Below are 7,311 nucleotides of genomic sequence, written 5' to 3'. Positions count from 1 at the left end.
GGAATCATAAAGGTACAATTTCTTCCCTTTCTTCTTCCCCCAGCCTGAACACATTTCACATTTTCTAAACTTGATGGGAATTTCCTCCTCAATCTCTGGCCTTGGAGAGAGAAAATTAGGGAAAGAGAAGACCAGGAATGAAAAATTGGAGGGAAATAGGAGACTCTTAAATAAAAGAAAGTTGCTTTGAACATAGGGGAGGAGAAGATATCATCAAAAGCCAAACTCCAGATTTATGTTTAGGTGTTAGAAAGTGTTACTGGAAGGTTGGAAAGCCCAAAGAAGTACCAAAAAGATTCCAAAACTGGGTTTCAAAAAAGGGATAGGTAGCCTGGTGGTTTGAGGTGGGTTCTGAGTGTGACATGCCTCTGGATAGGGCTTGGAGATTTGGAGTAGTGAGAGTGAACAACGAATAGCAAAAAGTAGGTAAGGCTTAATGAAGGCTCCCACTCACATGATTGGCCATGTGAATTTCATCTGCTTTTAATCAGCACAACATTCCCATGGAACATGCACCACTGTTGGTCCCATCTGCCAAAGATCAAGTGGCCAAGCTGGGATTTGAACAGTCCTTCTGGGCCCAGAGTTCAAGCTAGAGTTAGATGTGCCTGACCTGTGTAATGGCTTAATTAAATGTTGGTGTTTATGCAGTGGAAATACATACGGTACAATCAGTTAATTACTTTTTTAACAGCCTGAACATTAAATACTTTCTCCTTTACCTTTGCTCTGGGCTCTCACTTGGAGAGAGAACCTTTGCATTCTTAAGGACAATCTGGTTGTTTCCACTTAGACAGCTTGGCGAGGAAGAGTGCCAATTCCTAGAAATCTCCTAATTACTGCCAAGGTGAGCCAAGTGAAAAGTTGGTTCCATTTTCTGCAGAGTTTAAGTTCATTTAATCCCAGCAATAAGCTGGCTTCCAGGAGAAAGGACTGTTTAAAGGTCTGTATCAATTAGACGGCGATTATGAAATTCATGATATGACTAATCCAGTGGCTGAACCTATGATTATCTGGCACGATCCAAGAATCTACAGTGTAACAGGCTCTATGCCTCCATTAAAGAGAAGTCAGTTTAATTCTGTGCTGCACTCCAGATTACTTCTCTCCCTTCCTAGATCTCCTCTATCAAAAAGAGTAGACATTTATAAAATGGTTTCTGAAAGCCATATGAGCTATTTTTTTTTTCTTGTGGATGACCCAGAGCTTGGGAATTCCAGTGTGTTGCTTTACATAATTTGAAGTACCATAAAGACTTTTGACCTAGAAGACTTCCTTTGGTGATATGTATGTCTTTTCCTATAATTAATTACAGTCTATGATTAGACTACAGGCTATGATGGCAAGCCTTTAGCTTTCCAAAACACTCTTTATTTTCTTTATTTTCTAATTTGTTTTCTTAGGAATACTATAGGCTGGGCATAGTGGCTCACACCTGTAATCCAAGCACTTTGGAGGCCAAGGCGGGAGGATCACCTGAGGTCGGGAGTTCAAGACCAACCTGACCAACATGGTGAAACCTCGCCTTTATTTAAAAAAAAAAGGAATACTATGTGTGTGTGTGTGTGTGTGTGTGTGTATGTATATATATATGTGTGTGTATATATATATATATATATATATAGTTTTGTTTTGTTTTTTTGAGACAGAGTCTCACTCTGTCACCAGGCTAGAGTGCAGTGGCACGATCTCAGCTCACGGCAACCTCCGCCTCCTGGATTCAAGCAGTTCTCCTGCCTCAGTCTCCCAAGTAGCTGAGACTATAGGTGTGCGCCACCACACCCGGCTAATTTTTGTATTTTTGGTAGAGATGGGTTTCACCATGTTGGCCAGTATGGTCTCGATCTCTTGAACTCATGATCCGCCAGCCTCGACCCCAAAAGTGCTGGGATTACAGCCGTGAGCCACCACGCCCAGCCAGAATACCATACTTTATAAACATTAATCAAAATCCACTCGTAACAAGCACCTATAAACATCCCAGTTTCAAAAATCAGGAAGCAAAAAATTTTGCTCAAACTCTGCAGTCACTGACAGTGTTTTGGAGAAGAGTCTAACAATCACAGAATGCTTGCAACTTCCCAGCGCCTTTCAAAGACAAAGGCCCGTGGTTCCTGTACACCTTTTGCATCTTGTGGCCCAGCTTTCCTGGCCGAAGCTGAGTGGACCAAGGATTAGTGACTGATGCAAAAGCTGCCATCTGTAGGTTAGACACAGCCAATGAGATGTCCTCATGCAAGAGACTGGCAGGAAAAGGGTGCCCTCTACAGAACAGTTCTCGCTGACCCAGTTTGACTGCTAGAGATATCAGAGTCATCAGTCAGACAGAAGAGGAAGTCAAGACAGTCACAATAAAGAGAGAAGTCTAGAGTCTGCAGCAAAAGGCATCTTCTGCTGAGAAGACAGTAAATAACCAGGTATTTGCCTTGTATCTCAAATGCCTGTTGGTTTTATTAATTTCCTACTATTTTCTCTATGTAACCTTCTAGTAAGTCCTCATTGACTTTGGAAGCTAGAACTCGCTTTCCTGACACCTGTAGTAGGCTGAGTAATCCCTAGTCCCCAGAACCTGTGAATATCAGCTTATGTGACAAAAGGGACTTTGAAGATGTGATGATTTAAATTAAGGATCTTGAGATGGAAAGACAATCCTGAATTATCCGTGTGGGCCCAGTGTAATCACAAAGGTCCTTATAAGAGGGGGCAGGAGGGTCAGAGTAAGTAGTAGGAGATGTGACCATGGAAACAGGAGGCTGGGGTGATGTGAGGCGGGGGCCGTGAGGCAGGGACTGCAGGCAGCCTGCAAAGCTGAAAAAGGCAAGAAAATGTATTCTGTTCTGAAGCCTCCAGAATGAGCCTTTTCTGCAAACACTTGGCTAAATCTCAGTGAAACTGATGTTGGACTTCTGGCCTCTGGAACTGTAAGATAATATATTTGTATTGTTTTTTCCCTTTTTTTTTTTTTTTTTTTTTTTTTTGAGACAGACTTTTGCTCTTGTTGCCCAGGTTGGAATGTAGTAGCGCAATCTTGGGTCACCACAACCTCTGCCTCCCGGGTTCAAGTGATTCTCCTGCCTCAGCCTCCTGAATAGCTGGGATTACAGGCATGCACCATAAAGCCCGGCTAGTTTTGTATTTTTAGTAGAGACAAGGTTTCTCCATGTTGATCAAGCTGGTCTCGAACTCCTGACCTCAGGTGATCCACCTGCCTTGGCCTCCCAAAGTGTTGAGATTACAGGTGTGAGCCACTGCACCCACCCACATTTGTGTTATTTTAAGCCACTAAATTTGTGACATTTTGTTACAGCAGCCACAGGAAACTAATATGCCAACTGACAGACTAAGCCAGAGGTCAGCATTTTCTGTGTTCTTTCATTGAAGAAGACAGACAATACCTTAAGCACTTAACCGTTCTGCCTATTAGCATTGTGACAAGTTCTCTGATATGCTTTGAACAGGTCATTATATTTTGCCAGAAGCATATAAGGGAGAAAATGGGAAACTAGGCATTGAATAAAAATGACAAGAGAGTTGCCACTGGGGCCACAGTTACTCAAAAAACACACCGTAAGAGTGATCTTTGTGGCTAGGTGCAGTGGCTCATACCTGTAATCCCAGCACTTTGGGAGGCCAAGGCAGGCAGATCGCTTGAGGCCAGGAGTTCAAGACCAGCCTGGGCAACTTGGTAAAACCCCATCTCTACTAAAAGTACAAAAAAATTATCTGGGTGTGGTGGTGCACGCTTGTGGCCCCAGCTACTCAGGAGGCTGAAGTGGGAGAGTTGCTTGAACCTGGGAGGTGGAGGTTGCTGTGAGCCGAGATCACACCATTGCACTCCAACCTGGGCCACAGGGTGAGAGCCTGTCTGAAAAAAAGGAGCGGTCTTTGTAAGGAGAAAGAATTTGACGTTATATTTTTAAAACTACTAATGACAATGAAAACAGATAAGAAACTGGTAAAACTGAAGCCACACTTCACCCAGGGCTGTACCCATCACGCAGTCATTTTTTATTAATTCAAAATCTGTCTGGAGAGATATCTCAATGCTCTTGTTAATTACTTCTTTCAAGGCATTCTTCTCATTGTAGTGAGCACATCCCTGGGTACCATCCTATAAGTAAGTACATTAATGACTATATGCAACATCCTGACCCAAGTACTTATACACATAAACTGGCTTTCTGGTGCACCTTTCAACTCTCCCATGATAATTTCCAGAGAACACTGTGCCAGGTAGGCGCACCTGTCATCCTCAGTAAAGACCCAAGTGAGGATTCTTTTCTGTAAGGATTCAAGTTCAATCAGCTCATTCCGCTAGTTCCTCAGAAAAGGCTTTCTGCTGCCACAGACAATAAAGCCTTTTTAAAAACACACAACAGGTTGCCAGTCTCGTAGTATATTTTAGAATAAATGCATTTGGAAGGCAAGGGCAAGGTTTTTGTACATACTTTTATTTATCCCTTAGTAAGCTGAATATGACTAGTAAAGAAATGTTTATGCTATAGTAATAAGGATTATTCTGATAATTACCATATTGATTGTTTTGATAATTACTGTGTTCTTAGTTGCAGACCACAGAATTCACTCTAGCTAGTTTCAATAGAAAGGGACGACAGCAGGGTATTAGGTAGCTTACAGGATTTCCAGCAGTGTCAGAGAAACAGCTAGGATAACGCACAGCCAGAAACAACCCCAGCGGGAATGCCCAGCCATGAACAGGACTGTTCTCACAGAAGCCGCACTGCTGCTGCTCACCAGTCAGTACCTGTGATGCTAGGGGCTGGACGCTGGAGCTTCTCTCAGAGCTCCTTCACAGCCATGTCTGTGAAAAGACGGACCCACCTACATGTGCTGCCACTTCACTTAAATGACTGCCATCTTCCTGGAGCACATAGGCATCTGCTGGGCAGAACTGGGTCATAGGCAGAACCCTAGCTACAAAAGAGTCCAGGCACTGTAGGTTTTAGAAATGGTTAAAGCAGATGTTGTGTGGACCCATCCGTGGAATCTGCCACAGTGACCATATGGATTTCAGGCAATTTGTGTGTCAAATGACGGTAATTATGAGAGTTATATGAGAATAATAGCTAGCAATTTCCAGTGCTTTCTAGTGCTTAATATCTTCTAAGCATGATCTCACCTAATCCTCAAAGCAGCCATATGAGGTAGGTACCATTCCTACCTTTGGACCGTAAGTGAAGACATCAAAGGACCAAAGAGGTTGTTAATTCACTCACCCGACATCTCATGGTAGAAAAGCCAGGATTCAAACTCCAGTCTGTCTGAATGAAAGCCTGCGCTTTCAGCCAGTATACTGCTAATGCTTTACTAATTATTATTTTTAGTTCATCTGCGAGGGACAGCTTGACTAGCGAATCTGGGTTCCCCATTTCTGGAAGACTTTGTATCCACACTGGGACTCTGATACTTATGTAACTGGAAATGGAAATGAGACCTTCTGAATGTGGACTGCAAAGGACAGGTCAGCTTCTTGCTGTTTTACTTTTTCTGCCAGTAAGCAACAGGCAGGAAATAAATGGCTTTCCCTCACATTCCCCCCTTTGCGACTCTCACTATACCTTTAGTGGGAGTTCTCACCTTTATTATCACTGTCTGGGTTCTCCCATGGAACTGACGGATAGTGATTCATATAGTACACCTGTGCCAAGGTCTTTTGCTGGACCACAGTAATAGAAGTTTTCATTATTTGCAGAAACAAGGCTAACAATTAAGGAAGGAGCAAGCATGTCCCAATTATTAGCAGCACACCTATGATGAAGGTTTTGAATCCTCCCATAGCTGGAAACCATTGTCCAAACATAGACCTAAGATTAAATTTATGGTAAACCTGCACTGGCACATGTGCCAATTTTGGCGTGTCCTTTGCAATGTTTTTAACTACCTGACCTTGATTATTTATTTGCAGATAATTAGTTAAGTTGAATTTTCCACATACCCCTCCCTTCCCTTGGCTGCCAGTAGGTAGTTTAAGGCCAGCTGATTTTGATATATAGCATTTTTTTATCTGCATTTTTATCTGTTGAGCTAGAAAAGTTAAAGCTTTGTCAGTGTTATTGGTTGTTACCTTCAAGACAGCTTATAATTGAATGATTCCATTGAGCATGTAAATTGGGGTACGGTTACCCCATGAGCCTTCCTCCGCCCAGGTGGCAGTTCCACAGTACTGTATTAGTATCTTGGGAGGCCACTATCTTTTTTGAAATTGCCTATGGCTAGGCTTTATTTATCCCGAGAGGTATAAACAGGGAAAAGCAGTAATTCCCCAGTTTTTATAGGTAGCCAAAATAAGGAAGGTTTAGAGGGTCTGTAACAAACATAGGCTGCCCATCGCCGGGACTACGCACCTTATACTGAGTAGCATTATATAAGCATGTTCCTTTTAGGGTTTCTTTGCATTTATAATAGCTATAGAAAAGCAGGACCATAGTAATTTTTTTTTCCCTACCTTGGTGATCTGATGTATACGGGCACAAGTCCATAGTTTGAAGAAAGGAATGTTGGTCCCACACTGGAAGTCTTCATGCTTCGGCCGAGCGTAGACCAGTCAGCTTCCGGGGTGTGACTGGAGCAGGGCTTGCTGTCTCAGCTCTCCTTAAGGTGATCTTGCATGGGTTACGGAGATCTGGCTTTATTTCCCAGGTGTCTGGTGCTGCAGGTTTCACACAGCTGTGATGGACACACGCAGGAACACCCTCAACCTTCCCTAGCAACGTATAGGGAACGGGCACAGTGAGGTGCAAGGTCATAGTTGCTTGGTTGACCAAGCACAGGTCCTGCACTGGTCAGTAGTCCTTGGTCCCCGGCTTGCGGATGTACAGGAGAGGCATGTTCCAAAGAGACTGGCAAGGTACTATAATACCATAGGCTTTCAGGTGTTTGAGATGGACCTGGATGTCCTTAAGAGCTTCCCTTGGAACCTGGTACTGCTTTTGTCTGACTAGGAATACCCCTGGCTTTACTTTGATAACCACCGGGGCTTGGCTTACTGCCAACCCTGGAGGGTTGTCTTCTGCCCAGACTCATGGCCATCCCTTGGCCAGCACAGCGGTTAATTCTCGACCCGGCTCAGTCAGGAAGAGTCTCTATTCCTCCTCCCAAGGGACTGTGAGAGCCGTGATAATCCATGCCTTAGGCAGTTTGAGCTGCAGGGAGCCCTTATTAGTGAACCTGATAGCAGCTTTTAGTATGCTTAACAAGTTTCTTCCCAAGAGGGATAGAGGGCAGTCCGGCACGTACAACAACTGATGTATAATCTTGTGGCCTCCCATAGAGCAGGTCTGTGGCAGATAA

The 7,311-nt window shown here is 43.6% G+C and overlaps 1 long non-coding RNA gene across 1 annotated transcript in view; it reads right to left on the bottom strand.

Moving 5' to 3' along the window:
• LOC108281277 overlaps nucleotides 1-7,311 on the bottom strand; it is a 23,880-nt gene extending 16,569 nt beyond the window's left edge. Inside the window, exon 1 of the long non-coding RNA XR_001815921.2 lies at nucleotides 6,467-7,311. This is a non-coding gene — a long non-coding RNA (uncharacterized LOC108281277). The remainder of the gene's footprint in view (nucleotides 1-6,466) is intronic.

The sequence above is a fragment of the Cebus imitator genome, unplaced genomic scaffold, assembly GCF_001604975.1.
Source record: "Cebus imitator isolate Cc_AM_T3 unplaced genomic scaffold, Cebus_imitator-1.0 Scaffold223, whole genome shotgun sequence".
NCBI lineage: Eukaryota > Metazoa > Chordata > Mammalia > Primates > Cebidae > Cebus > Cebus imitator.
The sequence above is the reverse complement of the archived record's forward strand: the minus strand, read 5'-3'. Positions and strand labels throughout refer to the sequence as shown.